The 26,947-nt window shown below is 40.7% G+C and overlaps 1 pseudogene; it reads right to left on the bottom strand.

Moving 5' to 3' along the window:
• Positions 1–223: 223 nt before the first annotated feature.
• LOC122899229 overlaps positions 224–26,947 on the bottom strand; it is a 52,624-nt pseudogene continuing 25,900 nt past the window's right edge.

Raw genomic sequence — 26,947 nt, 5'->3', positions numbered from 1 at the left:
ATAATCTCTAATGACTAGCTCCCAAGTACCCTGAGGATGATCCCTATGCCCTTTGAGATGGAAAGAAAAATATAAGTAGGAAAAGTTTCAAACAAGGTCCTTTACAGGCTTGGAATTTATGCCAGAGGTCACATGGCCTCATGTGAATGGAAAGCCAGAAAATCTTGACTATTAGGTAACCACAAAGAAAAATGGGTATGAGCAAAAACCCAGGAAGTTTTTGCTACAGTTTCTGCCCTAGGTGAAATCCTTGATGATTAGTAAGGGCTGATTTCCGGCCAAAAGTTTTTCCACATTCACAGTACTTATAAGGTTTCTCTCCTGAGTGAATTCTCAGATGGGTTGTGAGGGTAGATTTATGATGAAAACTCTTCCCACACTCATTACATTCAAAGGGTTTTTCTTCTGTGTGAGTTCTCTGATGATTAATAAGAGTCGACTTTGTAAGAAAAGATTTCTCACATTCATGACACTGAAAGGGCTTCTCTCCTGTGTGAGTTCTCTGATGTACATTAATGGCTGACAGATGACAGTAAGTTTTACCACATACATTACATCAAAAAGATCTATTTCCTGTGTGAGTTCTCTGATGTTGAGTGGGGGCTGATTTCTGGCAGAAGGTTCTCCTACATTCATTACATTCATAGGGCTTTTCCCCTGTGTGAGTTCTCTCATGTCAAGTGAGGGATGATTTCTCATAAAAGGATTTCCCACATTCATTACATTTATAAGGTTTCTCTCCTGTGTGAATTCTCTGATATGTGTTAACATCGGACTGCCAATAAAGTTTTACCACAGTCATTACATTGAAAGGGATTCTGTGATTTCTCTGATGAACATTAACTTCTGCCAATAGAAAGTTTTACCACATTCATTACATCAAAAGCGTTTCTCTCCTGTGTGAGTTCTCTGATGCACATTAACGTCTGACTGACAATAGAAAGTTTTACCACATCATTACATTGAAAGCGTTTCTCTCCTGAGTTCTCTGACAAACATTAACATCCAGCTGCCGATGGAAAGATTTACCACATTCATTACACCGGAAGGGTTTTTCTCCTGTGTGAGTTCTTTGATGTGCATGAACGTCTGATTGTCAATATAAAGTCTTACCACATTCATTACATTGAAAGCGTTTCTCTCCTGTAAGAATTCTCTGATGTGCATTAACATCTGCCTGCCGATAGAAAGTTTTGCCATATTTGCTACACTGAAAGGGTTTCTCTCCTGTGCGAATTCTCTGATGTAGCTTAATGTCTGACTGCCACTGGAAAGTCTTGCCACATTCATTACATTGGAAGCGTTTCTCTCCTGTGTAAATTCTCTGATGTGCCTTAATGTCTGACTGGCGATGGAAGGTCTTACTGCATTCATTATGTTGGAAGTGCTTCTCTCCTGTATGAGTTCTCTGATGTTGAGTGAAGGCTGACTTCCTGAAGAAAGTTTTTCCACAATCATTGCATTCATGGGGCTTCCTCCCTGTGTATGTTTCCTCATGTCGAGCAAGAGATGACTTCTTGCAAAAGGACTTCCCACATTCACTACACTTATAAAGTTTCTCCCTTATATGTGCTAACTGATGGTCTGTGAGGGGTGACTTATGACTAGTTTTCCCACGTGAATTAAATTCATGGGGTTTCTCTCCCATATGTGTTTTCTGATGCACTGTAAGGTTTGACTTGTAGTTGAATGTTTTCCCACATTCATTACATTTGAATAGACCCTCACATCTCTTTTTTTTCTGAACTTGAGTAACATGTGACATCCTGCTGAAATTATTTTCAATTGGATTGCCTTTTCATTGTTTCATTTCAAAGGAAATCCCATGACATTTCAAAAGAGATGACTTCTCACAGGTTTCTCCATGTCTATTATATTCACAGAGTTCCTCTCCTGTGTCAATTTGCCTGTGTGGGATTATTGTGGTCTTTTTTCCTAAGGATTTTCCACCATCATATTTTAAAGTCTTCTCTGAAGACTGTGTATTTACATGCTGAATAATACCATTCTTATGACCAAGGGCTTTCTCATATTGATTATTTTCATGAGAACTCTCTTGAGTATGAGCTTTTTCCTGCTTAATATCAAGTAACTGCTCATACACATTTAATATGTGAGGCCTTTTCCTTGAAGAATGTTTATTACTACCAATTGATACTAAAATATTTTTCCAAATTCATTTCACGTAAGTCATGTTTACAGAGTATTTTTCTTGAAGGAATAAAATCTATACTTTCATTAGATGATTTTCTTAAAGCATAAACTTTCTCTGAGGTCACTTTTTTGTTGTTGAATAAAACTTGTGGCAAGTATTTGTCTTGGTTTTTCTGGATTCTCTCTGCTACATAATAAGCTCTGCTGTCTTCTAGAAATGAAAATATTGCTGAGTGAAATAAGTCAAGCAGAGAGAGTCAATTATCATATGGTCTCACTTATTTGTGAAGCATAACAAATAGCATAGAGGACAAGGGGTGTTAGAGAGGAGAATGGATTTGGGAGAAATTGGATGGGAGGTGAACCATGAGAGGCTATGGACTCCGAAAAACAATCTGAGGGGTTTGAAGTGGCGGGGGGGTGGGAGGTTGGTGTACCGGGTGGTGGGTATTATGGAGGGCACGGATTGCATGGAGCACTGGGTGTGGTGAAAAAATAATGAGTACTGTTTTTCTGAAAATAAATAAATTAATTTATTAAAAAAAAGAAAGAAAATATTGAACAAACCGTAAGAATTTTACAGTTCGAATGGAACTGGATTAACACACAAATATGCTTTTATATATTTGACTTTGGTTTCAATAGTGTCTCAGGATCAAAGTGCCTCTTTCCCTACCTAGTTTGAGAAAACATGTGGAAAAAGGAAGAAAAGCTATTAACATGCAGACATATAATTATTCAGCACTTTATAAGTAAGACATTCAAAATGGACAAAAATGTAGATTTTTTTAAAAGATTGTATTTATTTATTTGACAGACAGAGATCACAAGTAGGCAGAGAGGCAGGCAGAGAGAGAGGAGGAAGCAGGTTCCCCACTGACCAGAGAGCCCTATGTAGGGCTCGATCCCAGGATCCCGGGATCATGACCTGAGCCGAAAGCAGAGGTTTTAACCCACTGAGCCACCCAGGCACCCCAAAAATGTATATTTAACTTCAAGAATCAGTGAAGAGAGGATGAAAGATTCTACAGGAGTGACAGATTCAGGTAGGAGAAAAATCACAGGAAATAAGATGGGTCCAACTGAGCTAATGAAAAGTAATTGGAATAACAAGAAAAATGAGTAGGAAAAGATGTTCGTGGAGGAAAATGTGACATTAAGGAGACAGAGTGGGTCTAATATGCTCCAACCTGTATTGTTTTAGTAATATCCAAACAAGTTCTCATGCTTCCAGTTAAATTTCCCTCCCACACAATAGCAGGATAAATTTCTGAAAGCACCAAAGGCCTTATGTTCAAGGAGTCATCAGACTGTACTCAAATTCCCCTCCCAATAAGAATGCCAATGTCCCAAAATGAAATACAAAATAATGACAAAAGAAGTAATAGATTCAATGATACATAGATTCAAGGTATCTCCCTATTTTGGCTTTGATACACATATTGCTCTACTGTAGCCACTCAACAGGTGAACCTATGTTCACTTATTTTTTCCTTAAAATAGCATTACCTATGCCAAAATACTAATATTTAATTTTCCTTTATCTTTCACATCTCACACTTGCACATTTCGGGTTTCTTTTTATTATCAAAACTTAAGGATCATATGTTTCCAAACAAATCTCAGGAAATGAGTAACATTTATATTGATTTACCACTTAAAAAATATTGTCCATGTTTGCTACCCACTGCAACAAATTCTATCCCAATCTAAAAAACCACTGGCCTGACCCAAGTACCACATGACGATTCTTACAAGTCATCATTCTAGCAAATAAAATTTATACCAACTAAATCCACATCACATCTTCAAACTGCCATCTTACAACTCCTCAATCAACATCCTCTCTTCCAGTTTAGTCAGTTCTTTGTCTTACTAAATTACTCACTCTTGACCATAAAGTCAAAGTATGTTCTTTTACTCAGAGCCACGGCTAGGGTATAGGCTATCTACTATCTAGGAAAATGACATAATAATACCATTATTTCAACCCTTCAAGAATGCTTTTTCAAATCTTCATACTTTTAAAACTTTCAAACTTATATTCGTTCTAAATCTAAAAGCAGTTTCAATGTAGATGAGCTCTTTCTAACACAGTCATACACAGCACTGCTTTGTAATATACTGTATTTCTTGAATATACACATATCTAATGTTCTAAAATCTAAAATCGTCCAATATAATATACACATATTTAACTTTCTAAAATGCCTCTTATAATTGATCACATATCTGTGCTCAGCAGGTCACACTATAATGAGTAAGATATTTTTTACTTAGTGGTTCATCACATAATGATCTAGTTACAACCTATGGCTTCTTAGAGTTGATGGAATGACAATTTTTTCTTAATTAAATGCTGAATTTAAAGCGTTTCATGCAATTTTATTCTCATTCTTCAGTCCAAAGGATGGCAAACTTTTCCTTAAAAGGCAAAACAGTACACCTTCTAGGTCTTGCAGGCCATACCCATCTATCACAATATCAAACTCTGTGACTAGAGCATGAAACTGGCAAAAGCCCGTATGTAAACGAAGGAGTATGGTTGTGTTGCAAAACCATTTTATTTACAAAACATGCGGTAGGTCTACAGACCATACTTTATAATCACTGCTCATAACAGGTGTTGTTAAGTCTGATTTTAAAAAAAAATCTGAGTAATTTGAAATCAATAGACTTCAACCAGCTATGTGTATCAGCATTACCTAGAAAGATTTTTCAAACACAAATCTTTAGACCCTATGCCATTTTATACCTGATGAATCAGGAACTATAGGTTCATGTAAGTAATCAAAGATCCTTCACAATGTTTTCAGAATATGAAATTTTTCCTTTTCTTGATCATGTTAATCAAATGTTCATTTCAGATTATATGCCAAAGTAAGAAAGAATAACACGATTGCCGTTCTCTTTGTTAGATCATACCTCAGGTATTATCAGGTAACAGATAATTTACTTTTGTTTCTTCTGAAAGACCCACTACATGCTAAGCATTGAGAGAAAGAAGACATTACACTGGCTCAAACATTCAAAGTCTCTTCCTTCTTGGAATCAGGTACACTTAACTTTTACTGTAACAACATTCAATATAATAACAGTAAAAATAGAGTTTTACTTATATACTAAACAATGTTGTGAGTAATTTTCATTTATTAATGCATTTAGTATCTAGGCAAGGAAAGCACACAATGAAGAAAGGTGTGATATGGGAAAGCACACAGGATGCCCAAGTGACATTTAATGCGAGTGGATCAAATGATGTTTAGCTTGAGTATTAGCAACCTTAAAATAAAACTGGAGCAGCCAAATAAGGTCAGAATACAGTCGTCAATAAAAGGTACATTAATTTAAATTTCATGAAATAAACAGGAGGAGCACAGATTTATTTTGTCATGCTACTGAAAAAAATAGATGTTCTAGGCAAACAAAAGCACAAAACACCACCATCAACAACAAAAGAATTCTCACTATGATTAGGAATGGGACAAAACAAAAGTATGAGGGACTATAGTTCTTACTGATACTGACATAAAGCAAGAACATGAAAACTATTAGAAATTTACAAATAAAAAATACTCAAAAATAAAAAAATATAAAAGAACAAGTTTATCAGGTATGTTTAATATTTTTTAGCCAAGCTCTACTTTTATCAGACTATAACTAGGGAATGTTTTATTTCCTACTTCCTACGACTTACCGAGGGTTTCCTCTTAGCATCATATACTTCCACTTGTTTGCAAATGTTTTTTAAGTACTAAAACAGGTCTTTTCCCCATTTTCTTAAGGTACCAACAGAAGTATGACTGTAAAATTAAGGCTGTAATTTTGTTACATTAATCTGGTAAATATGAATTTGTAATCTTATTAATTTATAGGTAATTTTTAAAAATAGTACCAAGTACTACAATACAACATGTAACACTGAAAACAGTGTTTCCTCCCTTCTCCTCAAGAACCAAATTTTAGTAGATTTTCTCACTTTTCTTAGTCTTACCTTTGTGCTATTAAACACAATAAAGCCAGTAATACTTGCTTATCTGCATAAATGATATACTTGGACCCCTAGTTTGAATAATCAGAAAACCAGTTTACATTCCTCGGTAGCACTAAACTTTTCTCTTCCAATTTTAGCGCATATATATTATATATATTATATATAATAGATACTTTACATTTCTCTACTTCTAAAGTAGGTGCCACTAGGAAGAGATTCTTAGAAAACATTTTAAATAATTTCTAACTCCTAAACTGACTGCCTAGATTATAATTTCCCCTCGCTTCCTCACTAACCTTTCTGGTACTCACTAACTCACCTGGATAGTTCTGGTATAGAAATTCTTCCTCTAATATCCATGGCTCCTTTCCTTCTTCTAACTTGAAGATCACGTCTGGCTTTTTAATGGGATACCCTGTAAAAGGAAAGACGACACAGAATTTGGACATGGGCTACAGCAATAATAATTCTTCTTCTTCTTCTTCTTCTTCTTCTTCTTCTTCTTCTTCTTCTTCTTCTTCTTCATAGCAATTCTAAAGGAGAGAGAAGACAGACTTTCTGGAGCTGCACGTTGATGAGGCTTATTTAAACATTTATGGGATGTGAGCATACAAAAATTCTTCCTTGTGCTCAAAAGAGATTAACAACTGCAGATCCTGAAGCAAAAGTCTCAACCACATAAATTATAAAAGACCAAACATTTTGGTATCTCAGAAATGAAGTGCATGTTATACATAATTTGACATGAAAACTGCTTACCCACTGAGACAAAGTTGTAGTAGTTCTCCAGCATCACATCCCTGTACAGGGTCCTCTGAGCAGGGTCCAGGTGCTGCTACTCTTCCTGGGAGAGGTCCATAGTCACATCTCCAAATGACAGTGACCCCTGAAAAAGCACATTTCTGTTCAGTCTGAAGTCATCAGAACTGGGGTGGCACAGGAAAGAAATATGGAAACAAATTCTTCCCAGGTTCACTGTTGAGAACTGATGTTAAAATATGCCTATTGCATACATTACCTTGTATTAGGTTTTGTAGAAGTAAAAAATAAAAGCAAAGTAAAAGTAAAAATTATGCTTATTTTACTTTATTAATGCTCTAAGCCTTGAAATGTGAATATTAACAAGAATAAAACACTGTTCTTATTCTCTAGAAAGTTAAATACTACACAAACACAACATACTCCAAAACTAAAAATAAGGTATTACTAGAACATATTAGCATACATAAAAAAGCAAAGGAAAGAAAATGTAAAATGTATATTAAAGTCAGAAAAGAAAAAAAAGTAACTATTTTGTATCACAACTTGTGCTTAATTAAAGAGTTAAAGCAGTAGGGCCTGAAATGTGATGGATAAATGTTCTTTATGACTATGAGGCAACACAACATAAACTGAAGGCATTAAAAACACGTGGGTTGACTTTGCTTCTGCTCCAGGATGCATAAAGCAAGGAAGTAAATAACTTTTCTTTCCTACAATGAAAATGAGTCAGACTAATTTCAAATTCACAATTTTTTCCCTTACAGGGAGGCATGATTACAAAGCACCCAAGTACTCCAAATCTAGGAAGACACAATACACACAGGAAGAGAGAAAATGTCTATTTTTGCCTACCTGAGTTGGACCACAGGTAAGAAATCAACCAGAATAGAGGGAATTTAATTAATGAAAACGGAGTGTGAGCTGACACAACAATGAGAAAGCCCTTCAGACCACAGACATGGAGGAGACTTGTACCTTTTTACAAGCATCTTTCTTTCTTTTCTTTTCTATCTTTTTTTTAAGGATTACTAATTTATTTTAGATAGTAGAGGATGGGTAGGGGGTGAATGAGTCTCAAGCACATTCTACACTGAGCAGAACTTCCTGAAGGGCCCAATGTCCTGACCCTGAGATTAAGACCTGAGCCAAAACCAAGAGTAGGATGCTCAACTGACCATGCTACCCAGATGTCCATTTACAGGCTTTTTCTCTGTGAACCCCACTGGGCACTTACTCTATTACTGGGGAAGAGCAGTATTATGGATTGAGTTGACAACTACAGCTGGATGGGTGGTGGGGACAAAGAGAATCAAGAAGGACACATCCCCATGACCCAAGGACACAGGGACAACTTAACACTAAGGCCATATTGGAGTAAGAGAACATATTCCGCCCATAACTTCTCACCACCAAGATAACAAGCCTGGAATAACAAAAGGACTAATGGAATATTGCTGACAGAAAGACAAGAGATAAATAAAAGCATGTAAAGAGACCCTCTCTGAGATACACAACAAGAAGAACCCTTAAAACTCAAATGAACAGAGAGCTCTGGTAAATGAACCTGTATCTTAAACACAAGGTAACTCTTTAGAAAGTGAAAGCCTATTCTGCCCTGAGAGTAGTAACAGAAAATTAATTCTCAAATTCTGCCCAACTCCTAACTAGTTAAACTCGAACCTGAGGACTAAAAGCCTCATAGGGAATTGCTATTTCTAGCAATAAAATCTAGTTATCCCAGTTTAGAGTCTGACCCAAGACATATACACTTAAACAAATAATCAAAAAGCATATGAAAATTAAAGAAACTAATAAAATACTAAAAGGTTATAAGGTAACCATCAGAAAGCCACTGGTTTCTGCACATTGACTTTGTATCCTGCCACGTTGCTGAATTGCTGTATGAGTTCTAGTAGTTTGGGGGTGGAGTCTTTTGGGTTTTCCATATGAAGAATCATGTCATCTGCGAAGAGAGAGAGTTTGACTGCTTCATTACCAATTTGGATACCTTTTATTTCTCTCTGTTGTCTGATTGCTGTTGCTAGGACTTCTAATACTATGTTGAACAAGAGTGGTGAAAGTGGGCATCCTTGTCTTGTTCCTGATCTCAATGGGAAGGCTGCAAGCTTTTTCCCAATGAGGATGATATTTGCTGTGGGTCTTTCATAGATAGATTTGATGAGGTTCAGGAATGTTCCCTCTATCCCTATACTTTGAAGCGTTTTAATCAGGAACGAATGCTGGATTTTGTCAAATGCTTTTTCTGCATCAATTGAGAGGACCATGTGGTTCTTCTCTTTTCTCATATTAATTTGTTGTATCACATTGATTGATTTGCGAATGTTGAACCATCCTTGTAGCCCAGGGATGAATCCCACCTGATCATGGTGGATAATCTTTTTAATGTGCTGTTGGATCCTGTTGGCTAGGATCTTGTTGAGAATCTTAGCATCCATATTCATCAGTGATATTGGTCTGAAATTCTCCTTTTTGGTAGGGTCCTTGCCTGGTTTGGGGATCAGGGTAATGCTGGCTTCATAGAAAGAGTCTGGACGTTTTCCTTCTGCTTCAATTTTTTGAAACAGCTTCAGGAGAATAGGTGTTATTTATTCTTGGAAGGTTTGGTAGAATTCCCCAGGGAATCCATCAGGTCCAGGGCTCTTGATTTTGGGGAGATTTTTGATCACTGATTCAATCTCGTTACTAGATATCGGTCTATTCAGGTTGTCGATTTCTTCCTGGTTCAATTTTGGTAGTTTATATTTTTCCAGGAATGCATCCATTTCATCTAGGTTGCTAAGCTTATTGGCATATAACTGTTCATAATAACTTCTGATGATTGTTTCTACTTCCTTGGTGTTAGTTGTGATCTCTCCCTTTTCATTCATAATTTTATGAATTTGGGCTTTCTCTCTTTTCTTTCAGATTAGTGTAGCCAGTGGCTTATCGATCTTATTGATTCTTTCAAAAAACCAGCTTCTAGTTTCATTGATACGTTCTACTGTATCTCTGGTTTCTCCCTCATTGATCTCAGCTCTAATCTTGATGATTTCCCTTCTTATGTGTGGAGTTGGTTTGATTTGTTGTTGATCCTCCAGTTCTTTAAGGTGTAGAGACAGCTGGTGTGTTCTGGATTTTTCAATTTTTTTGAGCAAGGCTTGGATGGCTATATATTTTCCCCTTAGGACCACCTTTGCCGTATCCCATAGGTTTTGGACCGAAGTGTCTTCATTCTCATTGGTTTCCATGAATTGTTTCAGTTCTTCTTTGATCTCCTGGTTGATCCAAGCATTCTTAAGCAAGGTGGTCTTTAGCTTCCAGGTGTTTGAGTTCCTTCAGAACTTTTCCTTGTGATTGAGCTCCAGTTTCAAAGCATTGTGATCTGAGAATATGCAGGGAATCATCTCAGTCTTTTGGTATCGGCTGAGTCCTGATTTGTGACCCAGTATGTGGTCTATTCTGAAGAAGGTTCCGTGTGCACTTGAGAAGAATGAGTATTCTGCTGTTTTAGGGTGGAATGTTCTGTATATATCTCTGAGGTCCATCTGGTCCAATGTGTCATTCAATGCTCGTGTTTCTTTATTGATTTTCTGCTTCGATGATCTGTCTAATTCTGAAAGAGGCGTGTTAATATCTCCTACAATTAGTGTATTCATATCAGTATGACTCTTTATCTTGATTCACAGTTTTCTTAAGTAATTGGCTGCTCCCATATTGGGAGCATAGATATTTACAATTGTTAGATCATCTTGGTGGATAGTCCCTTTAAGGATTATGTAGTGTCCTTCTGTATCTCTGACTACAGTCTTTAGTTTGAAGTCTAATGTATCTGATATGAGAATCGCTACCCCAGCCTTCTTTTGAGTCCCATTGGCATGAAAGATGCTTCTCCACCCCTTCACTTTCAGTCTGTGTGTATCTTTAGGTTCAAAATGGGTCTCTTGTAGACAGCATATGGATGGGTCCTGTCGTTTTATCCAATCTGCAACCCTGTGCCATTTTATGGGCGCATTTAGGCCATTCACATTGAGAGTGATTATTGATAGATACGTTTTTATTGACATCGAGTTACCTTTGAAGTCTTTCTTTCTGTAGACTGTCTCTATATTTCTGTTCAATGCTATTCTTGGGATTTTTCCTCTTTTATAGAACCCCCCTTAATATTTCCTGCAGTGTCGGCTTGGTGGTTGCATAGTCTTTTAAGTCTTGCCGGTCTTGGAACCTCTTTCTCTCTCCATCCATTTTGAATGTCAGTCTTGCTGGATAAGGGATTCTTGGCTGCATGTTCTTCTCATTTAGTGCCCTGAATATATCTTGCCAGCCTCTTCTGGCTTGCCAGGTCTCTGTGGACAGGTCTGACGTTATTCTGATGGGCTTCCCTCTGTAAGTAAGGAGCCTCTTTGCCCTGGCGGCTTTCAAGAGATTATACCTACAATTATAATTCCTCAATTTGACTATCAGGTGTCGTGATGTTTTTTGGAGTGTATAATCTTGGGTGGAGACCGTTCAGCCTCTAGTACATGAACGCTGGTTTCATTCGCAAGATTCGGAAATTTTTCATGAAGGACTTGTTCCATGATATGTTCTAGACTTCTTTCTTTCTCCTCCCCTTCAGGGATTCCAATAATTCTGATGTTGGAACGCTTCATGGCATCATTTATTTCCCTGATTCTGCTTTCGTGGGATTAAGCTGTTTGTTCCAGGCTTCCTCCTGATCCTTTCTCTCTATCTGTTTGTCTTCCAGATCACTAATTCTATCTTCTGTCTCAGTTACCCTAGCTTTGAGAGAGTTTAGATTAGATTGGAACTCATTGAGAGCATTGTGGACCTCCTCCCTGGCAGCTTTAAGCTCCGCCCTAACATTGTGAACATCCTGTCTGGTCGCTTTCAGTTCGGCCCTAATCAATTCTGTTTGGTCATCCATGGCTTTCTCCAACCTAGCTATTGCCTGGATAATTGTTAGCCTGAATTCTCTTTCCGACATATTGTCTATGTTGATAGCCATTAGCTCTGTTGCAGAGGGTCCATCCTCTGTATTTTTCTTCTGTTGGGCATTCCTCCTCCTAGTCATTTTGATGGGAGAAGACTGAACAGATGAGCTGGATGTATCAACTCTGGTGCAGTCAAGGTGCACCCTGGAACACTTCTGAGCAATCAGGATTCCCCACCCAAACGAGAGACAAAAGAAAAGAAAAAGAAAAAGAAAAAAAGGAAAAGAAGAAAAAGAAAAAGAAAAAAAAGAGAGAGAGAGAGAGAGACAGGAAAGAAAGCGAAGATGAAAGAGAAGGTTCAGCCCAGATGGGCCCCAAGGTAAGATTTATGAAGTAGACAAACAAAAAGAGATAAAAAGACTGATACTATTATATGGCAAGAGAAAGAAAAAAAAAATATATATATATATATGCAAATAAAGAAAGAACCTCGTCAAAAAGAACCACAAGTGTAAAATTTAAATGCTATCAGGACAAACTCAAAAAACACAGAAACACTGGTGGAAGAAGATGGGAGAGTTCTTATAAATTCTCAGTGTGCAAGGAAGGTTGTTTTGATTCTTCCTGGATGTATCTTGATATCTTTGTTAAAGGACTCAACTTTACTAAGATAAAGGGGATTAAAAATTGGTTTACCTATAGGGGTAGTATTGATTGGGGAAAGGGGATTACTTTGAAGTTAACTCTATATGAATATTAGAGGATAAAAATAAAAAGGAATATACTAGACTAAACTAAACTAAAATTTTTAAAAAAGGAATTCAAAAAATAAAAATGCAAAAGAAAAACATAGGTGTATGTATCAAAAAGTTCAGGTTAGAAAGGTATTATGGAATTTGATGTACTGTACAGCTCGCTGTGATGGTAAATAGGTTAAAAAAATTACCTATGTGTAAAAAAAAATATATATATATGAACCGGAATAGTGGAAACGAGTGAATAATACAAGTTTTCCTATGAAGTAGTGGTGGTTCTCTTGTCATCCTTTTTTTTTTCTTTCTTGGTTTGTTTTCTGGGGGAGCGGCCTGCCACGTGGGTTGTCAGTCAATGATGTTTCGTGAGTTGAGTCCCCCCGCCCCCCTCAAGGAGGTGGGCTCTGGGGAAATTGTTTTTTTTCAGGCTTTTGTTCTCTGGCCGTTTTTTTGCTTGTTCACTTTTTTCCCTCTCACCTTGACCGTCTTTGATGGTTTTTGTAGAATTTGAAGAAATCAAACCGCACCCTGATCTCTGTCTCAGAGAGAAGCCTCAGTCTGGGTGCAGAAGCTGAATAAATTCCCCCTTGGCTGCTGGCAGCGCAGGTTCCAAGTTGCAGACCCTGGGGGCGCAGGATCTTTTGCTCGTCCCCAAAGCCAAGGCAGTGGCGGCTGTCTGGGAGCTCCCGACCGCCAGAGAGGTTCCAAGCAGCGATCGCACACTGAGATTTTGCCGCCGGCCCGGGCTGGGAGTGCCCGGCTTGCGCGCACCTCTTTTCAGGGGCGGCTGTGGGTCGGGCGCTTGTCTGGGGCACTGAGAATGGGGCGCTGGTCTGTAAGCCGCAGGCTGGGCTTTTGTGCGCCTCTGTCCAGGGAAGAGTTTCGCGCACGCGCGCCTTAGGCTTGAGACAATGGCGGGGGTCAAGGAGCGCCGGCCAGGCCTCAGTAACCCAGGGGAGCTCGAGGGACGTGCATGCGCATCTCAAGCTTTGTGGTAGGGCTAGCGCGCGTTCTGCAGACCCGCTAGGCTCCCATCCCCTCACAGCAGCCGGAACCCATGCGCTCTGGGGCGCGCTGGCGGCTTATGGACGAGGAGCTGGTTTCTCCGCCGCATTCTCTCTGCCTCAGCGCCGGGGAGGCCGTCTGGGACCGGGGACTTAAGCCCCTGTCCCTAGCCATCCCGATTCCCACAATTTCCCCCCGCGATCCTTTGCTCTTTTGGAGTGCTTTCAACCAGTCTCCAAGTTAATGCTGGTCCCCAGATGCAGGGCACTCTCGCTCATATTGGGGTATTACTTACCCACCGGTCGCCACTGGTGGCTCCCTCCCCCTTTTGTTTATCTTCCGATATAAGTCCGCCATTCCCATTCCGCTTTACCTGCTCACTGGCGTCTTCTGCCCCTGTAGAGATCCAGACGTGTATAATTCTGATCTCAGGCTGATTTTATGGGTGATCGGAGTTCTTTGGTAGGTAATCAGCTCACTTTGGGGTACCAGCTGAAAAGACGCCTCTTCCTACTACCCCGCCATCTTGTCCCCCCCCAAAGTAACCATCAGAAATAGATATTATGTAGATGTTGAAACTATCTAACAGGATTTTAAGTAATTATAAGTTTATGTTAAAGATTCTAATGTATGTTAAAACTCAAAAGGTATAGGACATGCAAAATCAAATGGATAATTTCAGCAGAGAGAACCAAATGGAAATCTAGAAATGTGAACACAGTAAGAGATGAAAAACAAATACAATGGGACAAAACTAGAAATCAATTACAAGAAAAAAACAAATATGTGGAAATCTAAATCTAAACCTAAATAACACGTTCCTCAAAAATGAATGCATCAATGAAGAAATCAAAGAGAAAATCAAGAAATATCTGGAGAGACGTGAAAGGAAAATGAAGAGCAGTACTAAAGGAAATATACAGTGCTCAGGACCTACATCAAAAACAAGAAATAACTCAAATACATGATCTAACCTTACACCAAAAGGAACTAGAAAAACAAAAAACAAAACCCAAAGTTACCACAAAGAAATAAATAATAGAGGTTCCTGGGTGGTTCAGTCAGTTAAGCATCTGAGCCTTGATTGTAGCTCAGGTAGTGAGCCCTGTGTTGCGTTCTGCATTCAGCAAGAAGTCTAATTCAGATTCTCTCTCTGTGTGTCCCTCTGCACCTTCCTCCCCCTTTTCACTCTCTCTAAAATAAATAAATAAATAAATCTAAAAAGAAAGAGAGAGAGAAGGAAATAATAGAGATCAGAAAGAAAGAAATGAAACAGATGACAAAAGAAAGAACAAAAAAAAGATCAATGAGGCTAAGTACTGGCCCTCCAAGAAGATAAACAAAACTGATAAAACTTTAGCCAGATTAATCAAGAAAAAAAGTGAGAGGACACAAATATATAAAATTAGAAATGAGAGAGGATAAGTTAAAGTTGATACCATGTAAGTACAAAGAACTGTTAAGAGATTACAATAAAAAAAATTTCATTGGAAAACTAGAAAAAACTAGACAATCTAGAAAAAATGGACAAATTACTAGAACATACAGTCTCTTCTGAGACTGAATCATGAAGAAATAGAAAAATCTGGGGAAAAAACACAATTACTAAAAATAAAATTGAACTGTTAATAAGAAAACTTTCAACAACAACAAAAAAATGTCTAGGACCAGATGGCTTCACAGGTGAATTCTACCAAGGATTTAAAGAGCTAATACCTATCATTTTTAAACTATTTCAGAACACAGAAGAGGAAGGAATGCTTCTTAACTTATCCTATGAAGTCAGCATTACTCTCACAGGAATCCCAAAGTCACTACAAAAGAAAATTATATACCAATATCCCTCAGGAAGACAGATGCAAAAATCCTCAACAAAATATTAGCCAACCAAATCCAACATACATTAATAGTACTTCCCTATGACCCTGCCATTGCACTCCTGGGTATTTACCCCAAAGATACAGATGTAGTGAAAAGAAGGGCCATCTGTACCCCAATGTTTATAGCAGCAATGGCCACGATCGCCAAACTATGGAAAGAACCAAGATGCCCTTCAACAGATGAATGGATAAGGAAGATGTGGTCCATATACACTATGGAGTATTATGCCTCCATCAGAAAGGACGAATGCCTAGCTTTTGTAGCAACATGGACGGGACTGGAAGAGATTATGTTGAGTGAAATAAGTCAAGCAGAGAGAGTCAATTATTATATGGTTTCACTTATTTGCGGAGCATAACAAAAAACATGGAGGACATGGGGAGTTAGAGAGTAGGGGGTTGGAGTAAATTGGAAGGGGAGGTGAATCATGAGAGACTATGGACTCTGAAAAACAATCTGAGGGGTTTGAAGTGGTGGGGGGGTGAGAGGTCGGGGTACCATGTGGTGGGTATTATAGAGGGCACGGATTGCATGGAGCACTGGGTGTGGTGAAAAAATAATGATACTGTTATGCTGAAAAAAAAACCAAACAAAGCAAAAAACGATTTGCCAGGATCAAGTGGGATTTATTCCAGCAACGGAAGAATGGTTCAATATACGCAAATCAATCAATGTCATATTCAATGGTAAAAAGCTGAAACCTGTTCCCCAAGATCAGGAACATAGAAGGATATCCACTCTTAATCACTTTTATTCAACATAGTACTGGCATCCTTAGCCATGTCAATCAGACAAGAAAAAGAAATAAAAGACATCTGAGTTGATAAGGTCCAAGTAAAACTGTATTTCAAATGATATCATACTATGTATAGAAAAAACTAAAGACACCATCAAAAAAATATTAGGCCTAATAAATGAATTCAGTAAACCTATAGGATACAAAATCGATATACAGAAATCTGTTCTGTTTCTATACCCAGAAAAAGACATTTTTAAAATAGTTTACAACTGTATCAAAGAGAGTAAAATACCTAGAAATAAATTTAACTTAAAATGTAAAAGAGTAGTATTCTAAAAATTTAAGACATTAATGAAAGAAACTGAAGGCAACACAAATAAATTGAAAGATATACTCTCCTCATAAACTGGGAGAAGCAATATTTTTAAAATTAAAATGTCCATATTACACAAAGCAATCTATATATTGAAGTCTACAGATCTGTAATCCCTATCAAAATACCAAGAGTATTTCAGAACTGGAACAAAAACATCTTAAAATTTGTATGGAACCATGAAAGACCTCAACAAAGCTTGAGGTTTCACAATCCTAAATTTCCAGAAATACTACAAAGTTACAACAATGAAAACAGTATGATACTGTTGCAGAAATACTTACATAGGTCAATGGAATAGAACTGTGAGTCCAGAAAAAAAATACATACACACATAAATACAGCAAGAGAGAACAACAATTAATCAATGACAATGGAGGGAAGAATATACAATGGAGAAAAAAGACACTCTCTTCAATAATTGGTGCTGGGAAAACTGGACAGCTACATGCATAAGCATGAAATTGGGCCACTTTCTTACACTACAGACAAAAATAATCTCAAAATAGATTTTGGACGTAAATGTAAAATCTGAAAAGAAAGTACAGGTAGTAATCTCTTGGATATCAACCTCTAAAATACTTTTCTGATTCAGTCTCCTGGTACAAGGGAAACAAAGGCAAAAATAAACAGGAATATATCAAACTGAAAAGCTTCCACACAATTAATGAAACCATCAACAAGATGAAAAGGAAACCTAATGAATGGGAGAAAATATCTGCAATGACATGTCTGAGAAGGGGTTAATATCCAAAATATATAAAGCATTCACACAAACATAAAAAAAAACCCAAACCCAAATAACCCAATTAAAAAGTAAGCAGAATGGTGGAAAAGTAGGTGTTGCTCCCACTAAGATAAACAGTATGGAGGGTCCCCCAAAAATTAATATATTAATATAAACCAGTAATTCCACTACAGGGTATTCATACAAAGAAAACAAAAATACTAATTCAAAGATACATGCATCCCTATATTTATTTACCATAGCCCAGATATGGTAGCAGCAGCAGTGTCCACTGATATACTAATGGATAAAGATAAAGATTAATGGATAAAAATGGATAAGGTTGAATGGAATATTATTCAGCCATGGAAAAGAACTGGAGCTTAACATTTGTGACATAGATGAACCTGGAGGGTATTATGTTAAGTGAAACCAGACAAAGACAAATCCATATAATTTCATTTATGTTTCACTTACATTTAGAATCTGAAAAATAAAACAAATGAGCTAACAACAGCAAAAGAGAAACAGACTCGGGGCGCCTAGGTGGCTCAGTGGGTTAAAGCCTCTGCCTTCGGCTCAGGTCTGTCTGTCAAATAAATAAATAAAATCGTAAAAAAAAAGAGAAACAGACTCATAACAAGAGAGAGAAACAGACCCATAAACACAGAACTAACTGGTGGTTGCAAAGAGTATAGGGGAGGAGAAGTGGGAGAGATTAGTGAAACAGATTAAGAAGTACAAACTTCCCAACTGTAACATAAATAAGTCATGAGGATGAAAAGTACAGCCTAAAAAATATACTCAAAAATACTGTAATTTACTTACAATGATGAACATTTAATGTTATATAATAGTCAGGTCACTCTGCTTTTCATCTAAAATTAATTTAATATGTCAACAATATTATATTAAAAGTTAAAAAAATTCAAAAATAAAAAATAAAAACAAAGACACACACACACATAAAATAACTTCAACCAAGAATTATTTATGGAAAACATCTTCAAAAATGGAGAGACAGGGGCGTGTTGGTGACTCAGTCAGTTAAGCATCTGCTCAGGTCATGATCTTGAGGTCCTGGGATCAAGCTCCATGCTTGGCTCTTTGCTCAGCAGGGAGCCTGCTTCTCCATCTCCCTCTGCCCTTCCCCTTGCTTATACTATCACTCTCTGTCAAATACATAAATAAAATATTTTAAAAAGAAGAAATAATGCCTTCCCAGAAAAACAAAAATTTAAGCAATTCTTTATCAGCAGAACTACTCTGCAAGAAATATTAAAGGAATATGGTGCCAATGAAACTTGAATCTACACATAAAAATGAAGAGTATATAGAAATAGAATAAAAAATAGAATATAGAATATAGAAATAGAATTTAAAAAGGAAAATTTAAGTTAATTCCTCCCGTCCCAATTTTTAAGTGTTCTAAAGCAAAGGTTAGAAATTTTTTTCTGTAATGAAGTAGATAGTAAACACTGTATTGTGAAGGTAGCCCCAGACAACACATAGAAGAAAGCATGAGGCTGTGTTCCCAGGAAACTTAATTTGTAAAAGCAGATAGGGAGCTGAATTTCACCCATGGGCTTCAGGTTGCCAATAATTACTCTAAAAGATAACTGTCTAAAAAATAAATAGTATTATTGTATCATGTGTATATAGCGCATGTTAACATAAAATATATGGTGCAAGAACTTAAAGGACAGGAAAGAAGAATTGGGAATATACTGCTATAAGGTTGTTATACTATAACATCATGTGGTTTAATACTTGAAGGGAGGCTCTGATTAATTAAAAGTAGCTATTATAAGCCATTCTCTAACTATTTTAAAAGTAAAAAAGGAAGGTATAAATAATAAATCAAGGAATGCCTAGGTGGCTCAGGTGATTAGGAGTCTGCCTTCAGCTCAGGTTTAGGTCATGATCCCAGAGTCCTGGGATCAAGCCCCAGGAAAGCATTTCCTCTCCCATGGCAACCCTCAGCATCTCCTGATGTTCCATGAGAATCTCTTCTCCTTGGAATGGGGCATCACTGGAAACATGGCTGATCTGATCAAGGCTTGGATGGGACTGTCCTACGAAGACAGCTAGGCAGAGACCCAGATGGGACCAACTGGCTTTAAGAGACTGAGGCTGACTTTTGGGAAGCTGGCGGCCAGCAAGCCCCTTGGGAATGCTGGCCTGACCCCTTGCATCCAGACTACCCACCACCTCACCAGGAGCGGAAAGAGTGTCACTTCCTGGCAGGAGTGGGAACCCCAGGATCTATCAGGCACCTCAGGGAAAGGAACCTTCCCAAATCCACAGGTATCACAGGCAAGTCCGATGGCAAGCCCTTCCCTTGGCTTCTGGCCTTGAGAGACAAGGGTTCGCAGTTCCTCGGAAATGTCCCAGCGATGCAGATTCTAAGCTATCACTCCGGATCAATCACAAGGCTTGCTGAGCTTAAGTCGATAATCGTGCCACGTGGGTTAAAGCGGGGCTTGCTTTCCAAGGACATGAGCCCTGAGTTGGCTATCTCTGGAAAGGACTGTTCTTTTGAAGAGGAAAAGTCGGTTTGAAGAACCCACCTTTGTGGACGTTCACATCTAACTCTGGTGGACTTTCCAAATGTGTTGCTTACCTAAGCTAGACAACTTGAGGTCACCCTCAGAAACATGGCCACATTAGCTCGTGGGCGGGCAGTCCCCTTGCTTCTTATTCTGCGGGCCTAATACTGGGACCCCATGGGTTCAGGGTTCATTCAGCAACTGGACCATGCGATTGATTCCCCCATGGCTTTGGAACTCAACGAGCACCTTGACAAGCTGGATGGGGATGGGATGAGGAATTCTTTCCCCCAAAGCCAGAGAACACACACCACTCCACAGAGTTCTCTGAGGACTTATGGGGACAATGAAGGATCCCGCTCTCTACATGGAGTGGAGGGTGCACCTGGGGTGCCCTTATCACCCAGACAAGTTTTGTCCCACTTACCAGCAACTCCTACTAACGAGGATCTTCTGGCGGGACCTCCAATCAAAAGGGCTTCTTGGAATGGTTTCTTCCCTCCCAGTCCTACTGATCCAAGAAGTCATCCTTATTCAGGTACACTGGCAAACAAAGGCTTTAGCTAAGCATCCAACTGCCCTCGGGGTAAAAGGAACCTCCCAATTAATACGGGGATGGATCCTGACTCTAAGGACTTGGCATCAGCTCCAGAGCATCACAGAGAACAAAGGCCACCAAACCATGACAGCCAGCCAATGATATTATCAAGTACCACCTTACGCTTCCAGATACATCTGAACTAACACCCAAAACCAACCCAACTGGAAACCCAGCACCCTTAAGCCTGGACCTGACCACTTTACACCCATGGCTCCTAACTCTGGAAAGGTTCTGAAGTCCACCAGACTGAAGATGCCCCTACAAAAATGCAGACAACAGGTGCTTTAGCAATGGCAACAGTTTCAGGGAAAGGGACTAAGAAGAACCATGTATGCTCTCATCAGTCAAACTCGGACTGCTGAGGCCAAAGCCTGTCAGCAAACCTGTCTGCCCCCAGGGAAGAGATCCTAGTGCCCACCTTTTGGTTCTCACTGGCAACAAATCATACAAGCATTTATCCAGACTCCAACAGGCCTTCCTCGTCCTCTTCGCCCATGAAGCAATTGACAGAAATGGCTCTTCTTCCCAAGCCAGAACCCTCCAACCCGATATGGACCTGGAATGGTTGCATGTTCCAAGAATGGCCCTCCCAATCCGAGGAGCCCTTGAAAGCCTGACTGTGGTTCAAGGAGACTCGGGATTGGATAAGGGACACTAGCTGGGACGCAATGGCCATGAAGCACTAACCTGGGCTCATGGCTTTCCCAAGCTCCAGAGGCCACCAGACATTTGGGATGGGCTAAATGCGTGGGTGCATCACAGACCCAGCCGATCTTCCCCATTTCAAGCAACGGTGCACGGGTGCTCTGTTCTCCTAACGTGGCCACCTAGCATCCATCATTGTCCCTCTTTGGGAATGGAGGATGTCGTGGGGCATGGGGAAGTCCTTACTGAGTACACATTCAAGGCCCACCATATCACACCAAACAGGATTTCTCAATGAAATACGGGAATGATCCCAACGCATAAAGCAGTTCTACAAAACACAAAGGCTTCAGAGGTGGTAACTGCTGCACAATGTGGAGCCTTTGCCCATCGAAAGACACAGTGCTGTGCATACATTCCCCATGATCTCAAAGAGTACTCTGGGTCCCTAAAGACACCACTGCTCAAATCCCCCACTTCCAAGGATCCCTCTTCTTAAGGGCTGGCTCAACTGTTGGCCTGAGGGAGGGTTCTCACCCACTATCAGGGGACTCTTCATGGGGATTCTCCTTCTCTTTCTTCTTCTAACCCTGTTGTGTTGTTTCCCACCCCATCTTCCAGAGGACAGATGGTCCTTTCCGCTCAGGAAGATCCAGTCACAAGTTCTCCCCTGCACTCAGTGGCCTCTTCCTTTTACAACTCTGACAGCTGACGCCTCCCCCAGCTGGGCCTACTCCACCTGACCAGGAACGACCCACACATAGGGACAGTTCTACACTCCTATTCAGCAGGAAGAAGTTACAGAAGGTGAGACCATCCTCCTTCAACAACCTTAAACATGCAAGGCTCTGCACTTGTCAGGGGGCACACGAGGAGGAAGGAGAAGGCTAGCTGAGCACCAAGCAGGAGCTGGCACGCCACACCGCCCCTCAACTTGTGATACAGGGGACATTCCTCAGGCGCTCTGACTGCCCTGAATCTGAGGAAAGGAAAAAAACAGATTCTGCACAGATGGGGATCAAAACCCATCAAGACTGGAGTCTCCCTCAGTTTGTAAAAGTCCTTGTGATTCTTCAGGAAGAGGCTCACTGAACGAGAGGCTAGCAACCTTCCAGAGGCCCAGACCTCCGTTTCCTGAAGCCCTGACATCTCCCTTCCCTCCACGACACTGAGGGAGGCTGAGGCTGTAGGAAATGTCCGTAAGACAGAGTTTCCTTTCAAAACTGCAGTCCCTTGAGAAGGACCTTTGAGAGGAGGAAGGTAACATTCCTCCAGGAAACTCCCAACCATCTTTCAATTAACGCCTTCGTAGAAGGAAAATCCACCTTCCCTTCACAAGAGCAAAGCCTCCCATATCCTGGGTGTTCTCTGTCCTTCTGCCTCGTTCTTGCAAAACCTCCCTTTTGCCTGACCTCCCCCAATGCCCTCCCAGAGCATCAGCCTCCCGTCATGACCCCAGCAAACAACCCTTTCTACCCAAGAATCATTTCCCTGTGCTTTAATAGAAATCACCTGCTGCCAGCGAAGCTGTCTCAAGACTTCTTTCTTTTCTACATCAGTCCTGTCTCTTGTAGGTTTCCTGTGGAAAAAACCCTGCAACATTGGCCCATTTCTGTCAACTCTTCTGACTCCACCCACCTAACCCACCGCACATTTTGAGTCCTCCGAGGACAGGACACTTCTGTGATTCTTGCACTGAAACTCTCACATGGCACCTCTTTCAGTTCTCGACATGGTTGACTTTGCCTCTCCGAAACTCCCCAGCATCCCATCCTCACTTTCTTTGTTTCACAGGTTTATCTGGTCCATAGATTCTCATCACTAATACCCTATAACCAGTTTCTGCTCCTGAGTAGAGGACCCATTTCTTTCCTTTGTCATCAAGCTCAAATTTTAACTCTCAGATGTTTGTCTCACAACTTTCAAAATTCTTCTTTCCCCTAATGCCTCTCTACCAGTTTCTCTTATCCTTTTTTCAAGCCCACCATCCGTCCCTCCCTCCCTCCCTCCCTCCCTTCCTTCCTTCCCTGAATCTTTTTGTTCTTTGTATTCCTTCCTTCCTCCCTTTCTTTCCTTTTCTCGTTCTGTTCTGTTAGTCCCCACACAGCACTTCAGTACTTTTTCACCTAGTGTTCCGGGACTCTTTCTGTGTGTACAAGACCCAGGAGCTCACGGCAATACGTTCCCTATTATAAAGGATGAAGGGAGACCCACATGGGGGCATCTCAAAGGTCTGCTCTGCAAGTCAACGGGAAGCTTCAGGGTCATGAACCCTGGCCATCCACATGAGAGCTGGACACGGGCTACGCTAAGCATTCCCCACAATCCCCTGTCATCCAAGACTCTGAGAACATGGGCTGTCCCACCAGAAACCTGAAGAGTTTCATTTCTCAGCTGAAATGGGCCTCAAGTCAAGCCACCACCCGAGTATCTGGAAAAGTCACTGGCTTCAGCACGACTCACGGGTATATAGTCTTTGAAACGGAAACATCAAAAATTTAATCAGCAGTTGACGTGGGGGTGAGGCTACCATGTAGAAAGATCTATCTGAATTCCGGAAAGGAACACGGCACCCAACTACAAGTGGCTTGCAGGGGTAGATGCAGTGACCATTCCTGAAGGAAGGGGCTGGAATGTGTACCTTGAGTCAGGAAGGGAGGAACATGAGTGAGCAATCCTGCCACAGCCCCTGCTGTTCTGGCCATTAGCAGAGGGATCACACTGCACAGGAACTCGGCCAATGCTGGGGAACAGCACTGAGATGTCTCACGTCCCTCACCTCACTCCATGTATGCTGTGTCCTGGGAAGACAAACCTTGTATTTGTTGACAATGTGGAAGAGCCTTCAGCCATGTGTCCCTGGTGCCAGGGACATCAGGGCTTGCCCATCCTGGATCGCAGCACACCCATCTCCCCAGTGTGGGAGAGCCTTTGGGCGGGGCTCTAACCTCGGGAGACACGAGAGAACCCACCCTTCTGAGGAATGGAGACATGACACACATGGGGGGAACAACTCCAGGGCAGTGCTCAGCTCTTTACCCAGCAAGACCACCGGAGATGCACCTCAGGGATGAAACGAAGGTGGGAGACCCTTCCTTCAGAGATCTCTGATCTTTTTCATGTCCAGGACCTCACACGGGATAGAAGCCATGTGCTGGGATTGCTGCACAAGAGCTCACAGCAACATGCATCCCTTCGAGGCCATGGACACGTTCCCACAGGCAGAAACCAGTTGAATGCCATCTTCAGGGGAAAACATTTAGGCCAGCCACACCCTTAGCCAGCATCCGAGGATCCACACTGGCGGGAACCCTGATAAATGCGGTCAACGTGGAAGAGCTGTTAGATACAGCTCTCACATTTGGAGACACCAGAAAACTCAGAGCAGCGAAATCAGTGTCTGTCATCACTGGGGTCCCGCCTGTACCCAGACATGCCAACTTTCTCACCGCCACAGAGATCACACAGTACAAACCCCTTGTCTCTCGTCACTGAGTCAGAGCCTTTAGCCAGTAGTGGGCCCTTTCCCAACACCAGAGAACTCACACGGGGAGAGCCACAAGCGCTGTATCCTGGTGGGAGAAGCTTCAGGTGGGCTCAGGCCTGAGGCTCCCGCTACCATCTCAGAATGTGCTTCATCCCTCACATGGGATTGAAGTTGCAGGCACCTCCTGGGACCCCCTGCATCATTGCTATGGCTAAATGCCGAGGAAATCCCATATGGGGATCCCATTCCTCACGGAGCCAACAGAGGAAGGACCTGGGAGGATTCGCACACTAGAAAATCCTCTCGGTCTGATGTGGAAAGGAATGGGCTCAGGTATCCCTTCTTCCCTAGCCAGCAATGACACCCTCACACCGAGGAATCACTGATCCCAATGCAATGGGGGGAAATTCTTCCCCAGACACTCCCATCAGAGAATCACTGGGCAAATACCTCCTAAGGAATTCCTTGGGGTGACACTGTGATACAAACTCAGACACTGCAAACACATACAACAGGGCGCCGTTCTGAGGGATACAGAATGCACTATTCCAGTAACCAATAACCAGAAATCAAGCACATCTGCTCTGATCCATCAGTACTTGCATAAAGGCCAGTCTCACCAAACAGGCAGGGTGTCACAACCATGCACACTATGCCAAGTAAGAACGGGGGATGTTTCCTTTACGACCTCTTACAAATGACACAGGTACTGTCTCTTGCTAGCAAGTGGGGTCACAGGAAGTAACACTGCCGGGGATCCATGAGAACATTAAGTCGAGGGTGAACTCAGAATCTCAGAACACAAGGCGATTAATGGATGTTCACGAAAACACGAACCTATCGAAGTATATAGATCACAAGGATGAACAGCCACAAGATTCAACAAACATATGGTTTGTGATCTGCCTCTCATGTGTCCTTCATTCTACTAATACTGTCTCACAAAGTGAAAGGATTTACAAATTAATTACACGCTTAGGAATATCTCTATTTACTTCACTTATTGGATAGTGACAGAGCTAGCGAGCGAGCAAGAATAGTCGGGGTCGGGCAGCGAGGAAGAGGGAGAAGGGTGCCCAATACAGGGCTTGAAACCCCAAGATCCAGGGATCCTGACCTTAACCAAGGGCAGATGCTTACCCAACTGCGCCACCTGGGGGCTTGCAAATTAATTTCATCTTATAGAAAGGTGCTGTATGAGTAGTTTGGGGGTGGAGTCTTTTGAGTTTTCCATATAAAGAATCCAGTCATCTGCGAAGAGAGAGAGTTTGACTGCTTCATTGCCAACTTGGATACCTTTTATTTCTCTTTGTTGTCTGATTGCTGTTGCTAGGACTTCTAATACTATGTTGAACAAGAGTGGTGAGAGTGGGCATACTTGTCATGCTCCTGATCTCAATGGGAAGGCTGCAAGCTTTTTCCCACTGAGGATTATATTTGCTGTGGGTCTTTCATAGATAGATTTGATGAAGTTCACGAAGCATTTTAATCAGGAACGGATGCTGGATTTTGTCAAATGCTTTTTTCTGCATCGATTGAGAGGACCATGTGGCTCTTCTCTCTTCTCATATGAATTTGTTGTATCACATTGATTGATTTGCAAATGTTGAACCATCCTTGCAGCCCAGGGATGAATCCCACTTGGGCATGGTGGATAATCTTTTTAATGTGCTGTTGGATCCTGTTTGCTAGAATCTTGTGGAGAATCTTAGCATCCATATTCATCTGTGATATTGGTCTGAAATTCTCCTTTTTGGTAGGGTCCTTGCGTGGTTTAGGGATCAGGGTAATGCTGGCTTCATAGGAAGAGTCTGCAAGTTTTCCTTCTGCTTCAATTTTTTGAAACAGTTTCAGGAGAATAGGTGTTATTTCTTATTTGAAAATTTGGTAGAATCCCCAGGGAATCCGTCAGGTCCTGGGCTCTTGTTTTTTGGGAGGTTTTTGATCACTGATTCAATCTCGTTACTAGATATCGGTCTATTCAGGTTGTCAGTTTCTTCCTGGTTCAGTTTTGGGAGTTTATAGTTTTCCAGGAATGCATCCATTTCATCTAGGTTGCTTAGCTTATTGGCATATAACTGTTGATAATAACTTCTGATGATTGTTACTACTTCCTTGGTGTTCGTTGTGATCTCTCCCTTTTCGTTCATAATTTTACGAATTTGGGCTTTCTCTCTTTTCTTTTGGATTAGTGTGGCCAATGGTTTATTGATCTTATTGATTCGTTCAAAAAACCAGCTTCTAGTTTCATTGATACATTCTACTGTATCTCTGGTTTCTATCTCATTGATCTCAGCTCTAATCTTGATGATTTCCCTTCTTATGTGTGGAGTTGGCTTGATTTGTT

This window comes from Neovison vison, chromosome 2 (genome assembly GCF_020171115.1).
Source record: "Neovison vison isolate M4711 chromosome 2, ASM_NN_V1, whole genome shotgun sequence".
Taxonomy (NCBI): domain Eukaryota; kingdom Metazoa; phylum Chordata; class Mammalia; order Carnivora; family Mustelidae; genus Neogale; species Neogale vison.
The sequence above is the reverse complement of the archived record's forward strand: the minus strand, read 5'-3'. Positions and strand labels throughout refer to the sequence as shown.